Here is an 18759-nt window from a genome sequence, read left to right on the forward strand (position 1 = left end):
CTGCATGTCCAGGTCTAGGAAGATTTCTGGTGGTCCCAAACTTCTTCCATTTAAGGATTATGGAGGCCACTGTGCTCTTAGGAACATTGAGCAATGCAGAAATTATTTTGTAACCTTGACCAGATCTGTGCCTTGCCACAATTCTGTCTCTGAGCTCCTTGGGCAGTTCCTTTGAGCTCATGATTCTCATTTGGTCTGACATGCACTGTGAGCTGTGAGGTCTTATATAGACAGGTGTGTGCCTTTCCAAATCAAGTCCTATCAGTTTAATTAAACACAGCTGGACTCCAATGAAGGAGTAGAACCATCTCAAGGAGGATCACAAGGAAATGGACAGCATGTGACTTAAATATGAGTGTCTGAGCAAAGGGTCTGAATACTTATGACCATGTGATATTTCAGTTTTTCTTTTTTAATAAATTTGCAAAACTTTCTACATTTCTGTTTTTTTTTCAGTCAAGATGGGGCGCAGAGTGTAATAATGAGAAAAAAAAATTAACATTTTAGAATTTACCAAATGGCTGCAATGAAACAAAGAGTGAAAAATTTAAAGGGGTCTGAATACTTTCCGTATCCATTGTATGTTCCTCATTCTGGCACACATACAGTAATTAAAGTGAACCTCTCAGGTCCCCCATGCCCTCCAACCCAGCAACATTCACTTATTTATGAGTAAATTCCCTGCCTAACCAACCCTGTATAACGTTTTTCTGTAAAAAGGTTTTTAAAAAAAGTATTTATAATGTCCCCGTTTCCTATGCTAACTAGGGCTTTGACTAGTCGATGGGGTGTTAGTTGCCCCTGACTAGTGAGCCCTCTTTCTATGTCATTAGCATATGAAACAGGGACATTATAAATGCCTTTTTTATACCTCATTTTATAGAAAAGCGTTATACAGGGCTTGTTAGGCAGGGGATTTACTCATAAATAAGTGACTGCTGCTGGGTTGGAGGGCATGGGGGACCTGACAGGTTCCATTTAAGTCCCTCATCCTGGCCCCCTTTATTTAATAATGTGGCCCTGGCTGTGCCCCCTAGGTCCCAAGGGACCTGGGGGGGGGGCACAGCCAGGGCCAATGAACCTAGGGGGGACACAGCCAGAACCAAGGGACCTGGGAGGGGGGGCACAGCCAGAACCAAGGGACCTGGGAGGGGGGGCACAGCCAGAAACGAGGGACCTAGGGGGGGGGGGGCACAGTCAGAACCAAGGAACCTAGGGGGGGACACAGCCAGGGCCAAGGAACCTAGGGGGAGGCATAGCCAGAAACAAGGGACCTAGGGGGAGCACAGCCTGGGCAGCACAACCAGAACCAAGGGACCTAGTAGGGGGCACAGCCAGGACCACGGGACCTAGGGGGGGGGCACATCCAAGACCAAGTAACCTAGGGGGGGCACACCCAGGGCCAAGTAACCTGGGGGGGGGGCACAGCCAGAAACAAGGAACCTAGGGTGGGGGGGGATCCAGAAACAAGGGACCTAGGGGGCGCACAGCTATAAAAAAAAAAAAAAAGGGTCCTGGGGGGGCAGAGCCAGGGCCAAGGGACCTAGTGGGAGCACAGGCAGGGCCAAGGGACCTAGGGGGGCACAGGCAGGGCCAAGGGACCTGGGGGGGCACAGCTAGGGCCAAGGAACCTAGGGGGACACAGCCAGGGCCAAGGAACCTAGGGGGACACAGCCTGAACCAAGGGACCTGGGGGGGGGGGGGCTCACTCGCATTGTGCGAGGGCTTCTCATCCATGGAGGGGATCAATCACAATGTAAGGGGGCTTCTCATCCATGGCGGGGATCACTCACAATGTGTGGGGGCTTCTCATCCATGGAGGGGGATCGCTCACAATTTACCTAAGAACATGGCTATGAATATAGAATGGGACCTAAACCTCCTTCAAGAGCTACTCCTTCCATCATCCAGAACAATGTGGTGATGATGCTTTCTCCAGCATGATGTAGACCAGGTCACAAGGAAAAAGTGACAACTAAGTGGCTCAGGGAGTAAAACGTTTAATTTTTTTTGTCTACTGCAGGAAATTCCCCTGGGGGGGGGGGGGGGGACACAGACAGGGCCAAGGAGCCTAGGGGGAGCACAACCAGAACCAAGGGACCTAGGAGGGGGCACAGCCAGGGCCAGGAAACGTAGGGGGGCACAGCCAGGGCCAGTGGTCAGTGGAGCATAGCCATAACCAAGGGATCTAGGGGGGGCAGAGCCATAACCAAGAGACCTAGGGGGGCGCAGACAGGGCCAAGGAACCTAGGGGGGCACAGACAGGTCCAAGGAACCTGGTGGGGCACAGCCAGGGCCAAGGAACCTGGGGGGGGGGCACAGCCAGGGCCAAGGAACCTAGGGTGGGGGCACAGCCAGGGCCAAGGAACCTAGGGGTGGGCACAGCCAGGGCCAAGGAACCTGGGGGGGGGCACAGCCAGGGCCAAGGAACCTAGGGGGGGGGGCACAGCCAGGGCCAAGGAACCTAGGGGAGGCATACCCAGGGCCAAGGAACCTGGGGGGGCACAACCAGAACCAAGGGACCTGGGGGGGGGGGGCTCACTCGCATTGTGCGAGGGCTTCTCATCCATGGAGGGGATCAATCACAATGTAAGGGGGCTTCTCATCCATGGCGGGGATCACTCACAATGTGTGGGGGCTTCTCATCCATGGAGGGGGATCGCTCACAATTTACCTAAGAACATGGCTATGAATATAGAATGGGACCTAAACCTCCTTCAAGAGCTACTCCTTCCATCATCCAGAACAATGTGGTGATGATGCTTTCTCCAGCATGATGTAGACCAGGTCACAAGGAAAAAGTGACAACTAAGTGGCTCAGGGAGTAAAACGTTTAATTTTTTTTGTCTACTGCAGGAAATTCCCCTGGGGGGGGGGGAACACAGACAGGGCCAAGGAGCCTAGGGGGAGCACAACCAGAACCAAGGGACCTAGGAGGGGGCACAGCCAGGGCCAGGAAACGTAGGGGGGCACAGCCAGGGCCAGTGGTCAGTGGAGCATAGCCATAACCAAGGGATCTAGGGGGGGCAGAGCCATAACCAAGAGACCTAGGGGGGCGCAGACAGGGCCAAGGAACCTAGGGGGGCACAGACAGGTCCAAGGAACCTGGTGGGGCACAGCCAGGGCCAAGGAACCTGGGGGGGGGGGGCACAGCCAGGGCCAAGGAACCTAGGGTGGGGGCACAGCCAGGGCCAAGGAACCTAGGGGTGGGCACAGCCAGGGCCAAGGAACCTGGGGGGGGGCACAGCCAGGGCCAAGGAACCTAGGGGGGGGGGCACAGCCAGGGCCAAGGAACCTAGGGGAGGCATACCCAGGGCCAAGGAACCTGGGGGGGCACAACCAGAACCAAGGGACCTGGGGGGGGGGGGCACAGCCAGGGCCAAGGAACCTAGGGGGGGGGCACAGCCAGAACCAAGGGACCCGGGGGGGGGGCACAGCCGGAACCAAGGGACCTAGGGGGGGGGGGCACAGCCAGAATCAAGGGACCTGGGGGGGTACAGCCAGAACTAAAGGAACTAGGGGGGGGGGCAAAGCCAGGGCCAAGGGACCACTGGGGGAGTGGAGGACAGCCAGGGCCAAGGGATCACAGGTGCCGCAAGACAGTGACGTCATATGCCGGTGAAGTCACTGTCATGCACCGCCTGTGATGGGCACACACACGTTAGTCGCCGGCCCCTGCTAGGACGGCGGTCTATTGCGACGGGGCAAAACATTTCAACTGAATGTGTGTCCAAGGGCACAAATTCAGTTGAAATAAGTGGAGCCCCTCTACGTCCTGCTCGGGGGCCCGCCAAGGCCCAGGGGCTCACCGCAGGATTCTCCAGTGTCCCGGTGGGTCAGTCTGACCCTGAGTACAATTATCAGCATTTCATAAGTTTCTAAACTTTTATTCTAACTCTTTTATAAACAGTCTGAAGGGGGCTCGTTGTTTTCACAGATGACGCCCCTTTAGACTGTTTGGGACATCTGGAAGAATTATGGCCCGGGGAAGAGAAGGTGACACTGAGTCTTGTGTCTGCCAACAGTAAAGCCTCCTGAGAACATTCTTGGCTGGGGACTTCTAATCCATGGCGGGGATCACTCACAATGTGCGGGGACTTTTCATCCATGGAGGGGATCACTCACAATGTGTGGGAGCTTCTCATCTACGGAGGGGGATCACTCACAATGTGTGGGGGCTTCTCATCCATGAAGGGGGATCACTCACAATGTGTGGGGGCTTCTCATCCATGTAGGGGGTCACTCACATTGTGTGGGGGCTTCTCATCCTTAGAGGGGATCACTCACAATGTACAGGGGCTTCTCATCCATGGAGGTGCTCACTCTCAATGTACAGGGGCTTCTCATCCATGGAGGGGGTCACTCACAATGTACGGGGGGCTTCTCATCCATGGAGGGGGTCACTCACATTGTGCGGGAGCTTCTCATCCATGGAGGGGATCACTCACAATGTACAGGGGCTTCTTATCCATGGAGGGGGTCACTCACAATGTGCAGGGGCTTCTCATCCATGGAGGGGGCTCATTCACAATGTGTGGGGGCTTCTCATCCATGGAGGGGGATCACTCACAATGTGTGGGGGCTTCTCATCCATGGAGGGGGATCACTCTCAATTTACCTAAGAATATGGCTATGAATATAGAATGGGATCTAAACCTCCTTCAAGAGCGACTTCTTCCATCATCCAGGACAATGTGGTGATGATGCTTTCTCCAGCATGATGTAGACCAGGTCCCAAGGAAAAAATGTCAACTAAGTGGCTCAGGGAGCAAAACATTTAATTTTTTTTGTCCACTGCAGGAAATTCCTCAGATCTTAGTCCTATTGAGAACCTGCGGTCAATTCTCAAAAAAAAAAAAAAACACCCCTAGAAATTGTGATAACCTTCGAGCACTGGTGAGACAAGAACAGGCGGCCATCAGTCAGGATTTTCATATATAAGTGAAAATCATAAGCCCAAAGTTACTTAAAAAATAAGAACATGTCACAAACACTATCTCAGGGATATGAAAAATGATTCCAAAGTTATTACCACATAAAGTGACACGTCGGTATTGAAAAATTTTGCCTGCTCAGAAACCCCAAAATTTGCTACAGCAGAAAGGAGTTAAACAGTAAGCTGATAATCCAGGGGTGAGCAATCAAATTTTACCAAGAGGCCTCATGAGGGGCATGAGTGGTACGGAGGCAGAACCAGCAGACCAAACTTAATTCTGATTATTTTATATTCATTTTTATCACTTATATTGGGCAGAATTAAGTATAGTGACTTGCTGCTTCTGCTAATACATGTTAGTACATGTATTCTTACTAGGGTTGAGCGAGTATGCTCGGCCGAGCTCCGAGTATTTACAGCTGCTCGGTGATATGTGTGAATCGCTCCCGTGTGCATGATTTGCAACTGTTTGACAGCTTTATTACATGTGAGGAATGTGTAAGAAATGGACATGTAATAAAACTGTCAAACAGTTGCAAATCATGCACACGGGAGCGACTTAACCTTATCACCGAGCAGCTGTAAATACTCGGAGCTCGCCCGAGCATACTCGGCGAAAGGGTTAATAGAACATACTCGCTCAACACTAATTCTTACCCTTAGCAGCGAATCAACACCATAAAATGTACTGCTTTTTATAAAGCTTATAAATCACACTGCTCCTATCATGAAGCCTTGTACTTCCACAGCTCGACCACACACACAGTATGATGGACCCACAGTCTCCCACATTCAGAATAATGGACCCCGCAGTCACCTTTCTCCACACTGTATGATAGACCCCACCCATAGCATGATGGACCCCTCAACTTCCCCCCCCTACAATACTGAACGATAATTTAAAAAAACGACTCGCCTACGCCCTTTGTAGTACTGCTCTGGTCTGTGGCTGAAGGACTGAGGTTGCATGCAGCAGGTGCGGTGTACGTTCAGCCGCAAACTCACAGACTAAATGGTGGAAGAGTGAGCCAACAGCTCCTTCCACCACCGATGTATCAGGGGAGGGGGCGGCCCATGGGCCACTGTTTCCAGAATTATTCAATTATTCCAGTCAGTGGGCCGAACAGGAGCAGCCAAAGAGTCAGTTGTGGCCCATGGATGCACTTTGCCCACCTCTATGTTAAGCAGCAGTAGAATCTAAACAAAATATAAACAGTGGCCCAATTGATATTTTTTTAAGACAAATTACCGTCTTTACTGTATGAAAGTTTAAGTTTAGGTGCAAGGGGTATGTATAAAAAAATCCCTATATAAGTTCAACATACTATTCATTGTATAATATTTTTTTTCCTTTTATGTCACTGTCAAGGATAACAAGCAGGGTGGTCATGAAGATCCAACCACTGTTATCACTTTGTCACAGATGACACCAAAGAGATCACACAGACCCCACCGCTGCCAGCAATATATCATGGATAACAGCCCGGGGGGTCACGCAGATCCCAATACTGTCACTTGTCACAGATGACACTGGAGAGATGACAGAGATTCCACCGCTGCCACCAATTTGTTAGGGAACGCAACTCCGCTGCATCCAATCGTCAGGGCAATTACGCAATTGGCTGAAGAGTGATGGTTGAGGCCACGGCTGTTTCCACTACTAGGCCAGTTATTGGGACACTCACAGTGAGTGTATGGTATATATACCTCCCATTCCAACGAATGGAATATTTGTATATACCCCTATATGATTACGGCCAGCTCCACAATAAAAAACAGAACTACTAGCTTCCACCCTCAATACCGCCACCCTTTTATACAGGCCGATTGTCACGCACAGTGTGGGAAAGACTAAGTGCAACACAAAGGGATGAGGGGAAGGAAGCCCAGACACTAGGGAAAGGGGGAGTGGAGACCCCTAGGCTGATATAATAACACCTTTCCTACCCTACTGTCCCTATATTGATTCCAAACCATTTGCTGAGCAGGAAACGTAAGCCCTGTATATCCCTAGAGCTAGGCCCTTGATAGGGGGGGGGGTGAGCACTGGTCAGTCCCCACTGTAAACTAAAGATAACAAGGGAGACAAACAAAGGAGGAAAACTTAGCTTGAGCAGACACCAGAGAAAACACCAAACGGTGGGCACCAGAGAGGAAGCTATCCGACTGCTATAGCTCCAAGCCTTCACAAGGGAAAATGTGAATATCACCGGTGACTCACTGAAGTAGACTGAGAGATTATAAACACAACACCCAGACCAAGCTGTGTCAATCAGAGCAGGAGGGAGGTTACGGCTGGGTCCAAAAGTCAGAAGGATTAAGAAGGCGTCTGCAATGACAAACAAATTGACCTTCTGCAGCCAGAGGCAGAGCGTCTGTCTGTTACATCTGCCACACCCGTGACACCGATTAGACACCCGTTACAGGTAACGTATGGTTTCAGGGGTGCGATTTACAGAGCAAGAGGAACAGAATTTGATATATTTAGTCCAGAAAGGTAAGCAATGTTTATAAAAGATATACAAAGATGATACAAAGTGGGAACAAAACAATACGATATATAAAATTACATTAAATAAAAAGGAATAACAAAACCTGATGTTGCAGGATTGGCTTTTATCTTTATGGAGGGAAGCACTCCAATAGGGAAATGGAACACTCTCACAGTGAACTTATGACTTCCAAAATGAACGATGACCCAAACCCAATTTCAGCTTTTTATTAGATCAAAGTTACGCCCACATACCTCCCCTTGATGAGCTCATGTGGGGGCTGGTTGTGGGATGTGCTCAGCCCTTCAGAATTTTATGAGATCCCCAAGTTACGGGATATCTTCATCCCAGGCAGTGGATATTGTCATATTTCTTATCACGATTTTACCTTTACATAGAGATCAAACATGATCTGGATAGCATCAGCTATCGGACTGTTATTACATTGGAGGAGTTCTAATGGCCATACAGTCATATGAAAGAATGTGTTATGTTTGTCCCTTCGCTGCCACGCCAAAAATCTATCTCCCATAAATATTGGATCGACGCAAAACCCCAATATTCATATCTGACCACTGGCACCGACCAGGCTGCGAGAGATCCTTTGATCTAAGGAAGCTTATGCCTGTGTGTAAACAAATCACCATTTTGGTATCTGGTTCCCAGCAAATCTCCCTGCTGTAATTATCTGGTCACTGCAGGAGGTCCCTGATTCAAAGGAGATGGATGTGTTAGCTCTCTTTCCCTTTTCCCCTGTCATAATTATTTTTTCTCACTTATGTTCCAAGTGAGGGGGACATGCCTCCTCCTTGGAGATGTCTTATGGATTTTAATTTTCCTCTATGAAAACCTACACCTTTTTGAGGTGGCACAGGAGACTGATTTACAGATCGTCTCCCAAGCCCCCCTTGTGGAGATGTCTTATGGATTTTAATTTTCTTCTATGACAATCACATTTCAGATATGTTAATAAATAACTGCAAATAATATCAACCTAAATTTATCACAAACATAAACTATGTGTCATGAAAAAAACAGTGTCCGGGAAATAGCTGAGAAGGTGAAGGATTCTCGGCCTCTGTGTAGTGATCGGCGTCTCCCCATACACAGGATCACACAGTAGTGAAGACGTCGTCTGGGGAGTGTGTGACCCCCCGTGTGTCAGGAGGGCGGAGCAGGACCCCCAGTGCCATCACCGAGCCTCCACCTCATTCACTGATACATGAGCAGAAGATCCTAGAACTGACCACCAGGATCACTGAGCTGCTGAGCGGAGAGGTGAGCGCTGCCGGGAATGCTGGGACATTATACAATAACGCCGGGGGAGGGGTCTGCTAATGACGGGTCATTGTGTGTGTCAGGTTCCTATAAGATGTCAGGACGTCACCGTCTATTTCTCCATGGAGGAGTGGGAGTATCTAGAAGGACACAAGGATCTGTACAAGGAGGTCATGATGGAGAATCACCCGTTCATCACATCTCCGGGTAAGAGGAGACCTTCCTGGGTTGTAGAGGAGAGAACAGGTCTGAGAGTCGTCTAGATTCCCCATCATCTGCTCATCACATATAGACAATGTATTCAGACACTGCGGTTATTTCCTATAGATGGATCCAGTCCGAGAAATCCCCCGGAGAGATGTCCCAGTCCTCTATATTCCCAGGATCGGCCAAAAAAGGAGGAGGAAGATGTCCCCTTGAATCATCAGGTAGATGAGATGAGACTTCAACAAATCTGCTATAGATTGATGTAATGAAGCTTTTTCATTGATGTGTGAAATACATAAACTAGGATTTTATTTTCCCTCATATCTTTACTGTGGAATTCTTGCAGGAAAATTCTGATGGAACAAAGAGTGGACGTGAAAAACTCACATCAGTGTCTGTGACCGGTAAGAGCCGTTTACTTTACATTTCTTCTTTAATGGTATCACTGACTGTTTTGTTCCTGATCATTATAATTACTTTTTCCGAACTCCCTATTTTTGCAAATAATTGATTTAGTGTCATCATATTCCCTCGCACTGGTACAATGTTATACAACATGGACAGAAACAGTTAAAATCACAAAGACGATTGGAGTACAAATGCTGATTCACAGTAAAGGTTCCATGATACTATAAACCTAGTTCTCAACCAGTGATTTGTGGACCCCATGGGGTCAAGTCTCCACAAAGTAGATAGAATCCAGACTGTAGGTGCCATCACGCCATAATCATCGAGGGTCCAAACTCTGAGACAACTCTCACATATTTTGACAAAAAAGAGGCTGCAGAACCTTCACCAGTGTTTTCCTACAGAGAGAAAACTGTATGACTCAATTCAGGTTCAATGGGTATGGCTGCTACTCGGTATACAGGAAAAACTGTTTTGGGCCTGCAACAATGAATCAGAGCTGAAGCCCATTTAATGTTAGAGTCAGTGGCGGTCCGAGAGTCCGCACCCCTTCCACTTAGAAACTGATAGCATGTCCTAGATATATGCCATCACATTATGGGCTCACCCTGTGAGGAAGACTCTCTAAGCCGTAGTTGAGTTTGAGCAACACAAACCGAGGGAAAGTCATAGCTGGCAGGACTTGCCGGATGGCATGTGGATCAGCATAGACCAGAACGGCAAGGTGTGCTGGATGGCAGTCACACGGGTTGACCAGGAAATGCCAGAAGACACACAGCCAAGAGTATAGACGGGAACTAAAGATGTACAGACAGAGCTGTTTGGTTTTGTATCAGCAGTTAGATGGTCCTTGCCAGGGACATGGGAATCAGTAATCAACAGGCATACTGAATATTTATTTGTAGAGAAGATACACACTGCTGCAGGCAGCGTTTATAGTGTGAACATCACCAGAGAAGAGTTTGTTATGCTTATAGAAGGTGAAGGGTTATTCAGCAAATAAATGATTAGCTGCAGACAGCCAAGATGTACTGGCTAGTAGAATAGTTGCTTGCAGGGAATATACATACAGTCACAGCAGCATCTGTAGTGTTAACAGCAACAGAGAAGAGTTTGTTATTCTTACAACAGACAAGCCAGGAAGTAAATGCAGATTGTTGAGAAACAAACAGGAGTTTCTGAAAATATAATTGCCAACTGATAAAGACGGAAGGTGAGGCAAACTCCAAAGCACATGGTAACGGTATGAAAAGCTTACTGAATACTAAGACACACATGGCCATTTGAGTCAGCATGAAAAGGCATTGGGTGATGATGTCACAGGAGTTCATTGGGCAACTGGAGAAACCTGGTTGGGACCACAGGAACAGGTTGTGATAGAAGAATGGAGCAGGTCTTAGCCCTGGATTTGAGACAAGTATCACTGAGAATATCAGTTTGATTATTTAAAATATCTCTAAAACTTTTTAGGAATCTTATAGGAACTCCTCTACGTTTGCTTTGCACCAATTTTATCTCTGGGAGAACAATGCAATTGGCATTCCACAATTGGACATGAATGATCGACATCTCTACTGACCATTAGTTGGTCATCGCCCTGTGCACATTAGACTGTCAGCCGAACCAGTTAATATTGACAGGTTCATCCAGCATTAGTCTAAAGTGTGTGGGGGCCTTTAATGCAGCCCACCTGTAAGGCCATGTTCACACTAGGCGTTTTTTATGTGTTTTTTTAATGCAAATTTTCAGCTACATTTTAAAGTACCAGCAAAGTATTATGAGATTTCAGAAATCTCATGCACACACATTGGTTTTTGTGTCATTAGTATTTTGTGCTTTGCATGTTTTTTCCACAATAGAGCATGTCACTTCTTTCAGCGTTTTTTCAGGTTTTATCACCCATTGAAAGTAATGGGTGGGGTGAAAAAATGCTGAAACATGTGAACATAGCTATCAGGTTTTTCTGCGTTTTTTTGTGAAAAAAAGTAAGTACAGCAGTATGTGAAACTCGTTTATTTTTGTGATTTTATCATCTTGTGTTGGTCACCTGAGATGGCAGTTTGGATTAGGACAGTTTAATGAAATTAGTGATTTGTACAATTTAAACATTGCCTGAGCTAGGTGTGAGATTGAACAATACATGTGGCCTAAGGAGGTTTGAAATTGAACAATCCCAGAGCAACTCAATGGTAGACCATAGTGTGAAAATAAATAGTGTCCTACAAACCCAATGCACTGCCAGTGTCTTAGGTAAACTATTCCTGAACAATTCACCTCCCCCCACTGTTACATTTGTAATTCTGGTTAATATGGTTTCACATATGTCTTGCATTGGTGACCTGTGTTCATGCTTCTGTGGTGGAAGCAAAGCTGAACTTTGGGATCCTGAAAAACGCACCAAAACCTGTGTTTTTGACGCAGCTTTTTTCCGGCCAAGAGATTATGTTTTACTGCTGAAAAAAATGCCTAGTGTGAACATACCCTACGACATTTGTTGATTGTTTTTTATATAAGTTTATCTTTGAGATTTGTTATAAAAAAAATTAATTTTTCCATCGGTTGACGTTGGGACATATACTGTATGGTCTGGATAGAAACAAGGCTCTACAAAAGATTATATTATATTCTGGAATCTTTCAGTATGAAGAGTTCACAATCACTATGATGTTTTCTTAAGCTTTTCTACAAGTATATGTGATTTATTTAATAATATTCATTATTCTTTAAGTGCTAGTTATCATTTTACACCACAGTCCACACAACCTAAAAAGTTCTCAGTGCTGCACACCATACAACAATTGGTCCAAACTTAGTCAATAATAAAGAGTTGAAAACGTGAGCAAAGTGTGAACTTAGCTCTAGTTTTTAACTACACACTGCCAGACAAACAGGTATTATTTCTTCTTATAGCTGCACCTCACCAACAGTCTTTCCATAGCATGTTGATAGTTCAGCTCTGCTTGAAATAACACTCTCATTCTATAAAGATGAATCCTCCATTAGTGATCACTGCAACAATACATCTTCCACATCTTCCGAATAAGCTATTTATTATATTCACTAGAAATACACTGCTCAAAAAAATAAAGGGAACACTGAAATCCCCCATCCTAGATCTGAATGAATGAAATCTTCTCATTGAATACTTTGTTCTGTAGAAAGCTGAATGTGCTGAGAACAAAATCACACAAAAATCATCAATGGAAATCACATTTATTAACCAGTGGAGGCCTGGATTTGGAGTCACCCCCAAAATTAAAGTGGAAAAACACACTACAGGCCGATCCAACTCTGATGTAGTGTCCTTAAAACAAGTCACAATGAGGCTGAGTATTGTGTGTGGCCTCCACGTGCCTGTATGACCTCCCTACAACGCCTGGGCATGCTCCTGATGAGGCTGAGTATTGTGTGTGGCCTCCACGTGCCTGTATGACCTCTCTACAGCGCCTGGGCATGCTCCTGATGAGGCTGAGTATTGTGTGTGGCCTCCACGTGCCTGTATGACCTCCCTACAACGCCTGGACATGCTCCTGATGAGGCTAAGTATTGTGTGTGGCCTCCACGTGCCTGTATGACCTCCCTACAACGCCTGGGCATGCTCCTGATGAGGCTGAGTATTGTGTGTGGCCTCCACGTGCCTGTATGACCTCCCTACAACGCCTGGGCATGCTCCCGATGAGGCTGAGTATTGTGTGTGGCCTCCACGTGCCTGTATGACCTCCCTACAACGCAAGGGCATGCTCCTGATGAGGCTGACTATTGTGTGTGGCCTCCACGTGCCTGTATGACCTCCCTACAATGCCTGGGCATGCTCCTGATGAGGCTGAGTATTGTGTGTGGCCTCCACGTGCCTGTATGACCTCCCTACAATGCCTGGGCATGCTCCTGTTGAGGCTGAGTATTGTGTGTGACCTCCACGTGCCTGTATGACCTCCCTACAACGCCTGGGCATGCTCCTGATGAGGCTCAGTATTGTGTGTGGCCTCCACGTGCCGGTATGACCTCCCTACAACGCCTGGGCATGCTCCTGATGAGGCTCAGTATTGTGTGTGGCCTCCACGTGCCTGTATGACCTCCCTACAACGCCTGGGCATGCTCCTGATGAGGCTCAGTATTGTGTGTGGCCTCCACGTGCCTGTATGACCTCCCTACAACGCCTGGGCATGCTCCTGATGAGGCTCAGTATTGTGTGTGGCCTCCACGTGCCTGTATGACCTCCCTACAACGCCTGGGCATGCTCCTGATGAGGCTGAGTATTGTGTGTGGCCTCCACGTGCCTGTATGACCTCCCTACAACGCCTGGGCATGCTTCTGATGAGGCTCAGTATTGTGTGTGGCCTCCACGTGCCTGTATGACCTCCCTACAATGCCAGCTTTCAGCTGCGTTTTGCAGTACAAGCAAAGTCTATGAAATTCCAGAATTCTTAGTTCACACATCATGGTTTTTTTTTCAGGATTTTGTGCCTTGCATGTTTTTTTCAGCGTTTTTTCAGCGTTTTTCACCCATTGGAAGTAATGGGTAGTGAAAAAACGCCTAGTGTGAACATAGCTATCAGGTTTTGCTGTGTTTTTAGTGAAAATAAGCAAGTATAGCAGTATGTGAAACTCATTTATTTTTGTGATTTTACCATCTTGTCTTAGTCACTGAAATGATAGTGTGTATTAGTACAGTGTAATTAAATTAGTGAAGTGTACAGTGTAAACATTGGCTGAGCTACATGTGAGATTGAACAATACCCGTGGCCCAGGCAGGTGTGAAATTGAACAATGCCCTGAGCAACTGAATGGCAGACCCTATAGTGTAAAAGTAAATAGTGTCATACAAACTCAATGCACTGCCAGTGTCTTAGGTAAACTATTCCTGAAAAATTCACCTCACCCACTGTACATTTGAAATTCTGGTTAATATGGTTTCACACATGAGTTACACATGTAACACACGAGTTACATACTCAGATAAACAAATTGTATTGCACGCACACAAAAAAAGAATTATAAGAAAAAAAATGTCAGTATACATAAGATCATTGCGATAATTTAAACCAAGCAGTGCTCTGGTATTTAATTTCATGATCCATTGTGCTTCAGTTTTTAGAAGAACTCTTTTCCAATCACCTCCACCTACATACATGAGCGAAGAGATATAGGGTGATGTAGCACTTTGGAGAGCTTTGCGGGAGAGATTTGTATGTATGAATTGTGTTTTATAATGGGTGACCAACCAGTGTTTCTTTTTCCAGATGAAGAAAGACTTGGAGGTCTCCATGGACATCATCGCTGTTCTCCACAACACAAAGTAGAAGATAACCATGCCACACAAGCTAATTCCATAATTCCATATATAAATGAAGTCCTTCACAGCAGCGATCTGTCCAGTGATACTGCAGATCACAAGATATCTTCATCTAATGAATCCGTGCTTGGCAAACAAATGCTCACACATAAGCAGGGGAGAACATTTCCATCTGGGACACATTTTAACCAGAAATCAGATCTTTCTATGCAAGAAAGAATCTTCAAAGATGAAAAGCCATTTTCATGTTCAGAATGTGGGAGGTGTTTCTCTTATAGATCAGTTTTCGTTAAACATCAGAGAACTCACACAGGTGAGAAGCCGTTTTCATGTCCTGAATGTGGAAAAGGTTTTAGTCAGAAATCAAATCTTGTGGGTCATCTAAAAACTCACACAGGGGAGAAACCGTTTTCATGTCCTGAATGTGGAAAATGTTTTAGCCACAAATCAAATCTTATGGGTCATGTAAAAACTCACACAGGAGAAAAGTCATTTTCATGTTCAGAATGTGGGAAATGTTTTGTCAAAAAATCGATTCTTAGGGACCATCAAAGAACTCATACTGGGGAAAAGCCATATTCATGTTCAATATGTGGGAAATGTTTTGGAAAGAAATCAATTCTTAGGGGACATCAAAGAATTCACACAGGAGAGAAGCCATTTTCATGTATAGAATGTGGGAAATGTTTTGGTAAGAAATCAAATCTTATGCAACATCAAAAAACTCACAGAGAGGAGAATCGATTTTCATGTTCAGTATGTGGGAAATTTTTTGGCCAAAGATCAACTCTTATTATACATGAGAGATCTCACACAGGGGAGCAATCATTTTCATGTTCAGAATGTGGGAAATGTTTTCACAAGAAATCAGTTCTTAAGGAACATCAAAGAACTCACACAGGGGAGAAGCCATTCTCATGTTCAGACTGTGGGAAATGTTTTGGTAACAAATCAAATCTTGTGCAACATCGAAGAACTCACACAGGGGAAAAGCCATTTTCATGTTCAGAATGTGGGAAATGTTTTGGCAAGAAATCGGTTCTTAGGGAACATCGAAAAATTCACACAGGTGAGAAGCCATTTTCATGTTCAGTATGTGGAAAATGTTTCAGCCAAAGATCGACTCTTGTTATACATGAGAAAAGTCACACAGGGGAGCTACCATTTTCGTGTTCAGAATGTGGGAAATGTTTTGGCCACAAATCAGTTCTTCTAACACATCTGAGAACTCACACAGGGGAGAAACCATATTCATGTTTAGAATGTGGGAAGTGTTTTGTCCAAAGATCGATTCTTGTTATACACGAGAGATCTCACACAGGGGAGAAGCCATTTTCATGTTCAGAATGTGGGAAATGTTTTGGCAAGAAATCAAATCTTACGGAACATCAGAGAACTCACACAGGGAAGAAGCTATTTTCATGTCAAGTATGTGGGAAATGTTTTGACCTCAGAACGGATCTTGTTATACATGAAACAATTCACGCAGGGGGGAAATCTTTCACATCAGTATAACGCTGCAAGAATGAGGTAATACACAGTGCTCCAAAACAAAACAAAAAAGGTAAATTAAAGCTATACAACTTTTGGGGACGTACATCGTTCTATAAGTGAAAATTAGATTGTCACACAAAAATAATTCCCCACGCAAGGGGTCTATGGTATCATAAAAACGCTATGAATATACACACGTGGTCAAAATTGTTGGTATCCCTCATTTATAATGAAAGAAAAACCCACAATGGTCACAGAAATAACTTGAATCTGACAAAAGTAATAATAAATTAAAAATCTATGAAAATGAACAAAAGAAAGTCAGACATTGCTTTTCTGCTTCCACAGAATTTTTAAAAAAAATTAAACTCCTGAAATAGGTCTGGAAATGATTTTTGGAGTTTACATTTGGCTAGAATAGTTTGCGGACTCCATGTTGCATTAGCAGAGCCTCTGACGTGATCCAACACCAGAAAACCTCCACACGTGACCCTGTTTGGACACTATATCCCCTAAGGAACTTATCTAGGGGTATACTGAGTATTTTGAACCCACAGGTGCTTTACAGAATTTTAAAACATTGAGCTGTGATAATGAGAAATGCAATTTTTCCCATTAAAATGTTGCTGCAGTCCCAAATGTTTTTATTTCAAGAGACGTAATAGAAGAAAATGAACCTCATTACTTGTTGGGAAACTACTTTTTGGCCACACCGAAAGGCACGAACGGAAAAGAGCACTATTTGAATATAATACAGACGCTACTTCACATTTGCAGAGCACCTGACAGGCCTGAACTGGCCATCTGACCAACCTTGCAGATTTCCCGAGGGCCGTGCCACCGTGGACCTACCCCACTTGGTCCTTGACATGCCACAGACAGGCCTGCAAAAGTTACTCAAAAACCAAGTGTTTTTTTTATGTCCAAACTGGTCGTCCAAAAAAAACCTACTGTCCGTGATTTTCTTTCATTTTATGTGGTTTGTGCTGCGCATGAGCTAAAAAAAAAGGTCATGCACAGTACAAACATGACCTGAAGGGAAGGAGGAAAGAGAAGATCCTCATCAATCACTGCCCAGCGTGCCACAGGCTTCTCCAAACCTCTGACTATGAGCTCCACAGAACAAGAAGCAGCAGCACTGGGTGAGTCTACTTTATTTTTTGAGAATGTGGCAGCCGGTGGGTGACTGTTTTTTGTTTGTGTGTGTCAGTATGGAGCTCTGTCTGTGTATATGGTATACGTATAGAGAGTACAGCACTGTGTATACATGGTACTATACTATACACAATATTATATACACATATCCTATGTGATGTATACAGCAGAGCCTGAGTACATCTTATGTGATGCGTATACAGCAGAGTCTGAGTACATCTTATGTGATGCGTATACCGCAGAGTCTGAGTACATCTTATGTGATGCGTACACAGCAGAGTCTGAGTACATCTTATGTGATGCGTATACAGCAGAGTCTGAGTACATCTTATGTGATGCGTATACAGCAGAGTCTGAGTACATCTTATGTGATGCGTATACAGCAGAGTCTGAGTACATCTTATGTGATGCGTATACAGCAGAGTCTGAGTACATCTTATGTGATGCGTATACAGCAGAGTCTGAGTACATCTTATGTGATGCGTATACAGCAGAGTCTGAGTACATCTTATGTGATGCATATACAGCAGAGTCTGAGTACATCTTATGTGATGCATATACAGCAGAGTCTGAGTACATCTTATGTGATGCATATACAGCAGAGTTTGACATTAATTTTGGTTTTCACAGTTTGCTTTTTCAGTTTTCACAGTGTCAATTTACATCAACTGTAAATTGTTAATTGTAATCTGATGAATTGCAAAAAAATTGCAAAGTCATTCCTTGCCATGAAAATTCACTAAACAAAAACCCCATTTCCACTGAATTTAAGCTATGCCACAAAAATAACCTGTTAACAATCCAAGTGCCCTCATCTTATAAAGCAGAGGCGAATCTAGGTTTTCCTGCATCTTAAGCAAAAATCCAGTTTGGCGCCTCCCTCTTAAGGTACCTGCTTGACCCGTTAAAGCACTCATAGGTGCGAAACGGCTGTCGTCGGCCCATGTGTTACACGTGTACCCCCCAGCTTGTTGTGATTTTAATACAACAATAAAGAAGCAAGTTTTATTAGTACCAGTGAGTGCCTTCTATCTTTTTTGATATTCTACATGGACTTTCATACTCTACATAGAAGTTAATGCACCCGGTCTATACAGGATAGGTGCTTAGTGCTGCATAACGGAGCAGTTAATGAAAGCACAGGTGCCGGTTTTCTGACTAACTGTACTCTATATATTGGATATTATATAAATACATCACCAGAACCACCATCAGTACACAAATGCATCACCAGACCACCATCAGTACATGGATTCATCACTAACCTTAGTACAGCGATCAATTGTAATGTCAGGTCAGCCCTATATACAATTGTACCACATGAACCTACAACTCCCAGTGTGTCCATAACAATGATAACAATATACTGAGAATTGTTGTTAACAGTCATAATCAGGCTGCGGACCATAGACAAACCACTGTACTGGTGAGACACAGGCAGTGTCACAAATAAACATTTACATGCAGGTACCTTTATAGGTGACATATTCTCTGAT

General features: G+C 45.2%; 1 pseudogene; it reads left to right on the plus strand.

Annotated features, from left to right (window-relative positions):
* The window catches only part of LOC141258597 (uncharacterized), a 157819-nt pseudogene extending 139542 nt beyond the window's left edge, over positions 1-18277 (plus strand).
* Positions 18278-18759: the final 482 nt, after the last annotated feature.

The sequence above is a fragment of the Phyllobates terribilis genome, unplaced genomic scaffold (genome assembly GCF_046119375.1).
Source record: "Phyllobates terribilis strain yellow unplaced genomic scaffold, ASM4611937v1 Scaffold_3__8_contigs__length_932513732, whole genome shotgun sequence".
NCBI classification, from domain to species: domain Eukaryota; kingdom Metazoa; phylum Chordata; class Amphibia; order Anura; family Dendrobatidae; genus Phyllobates; species Phyllobates terribilis.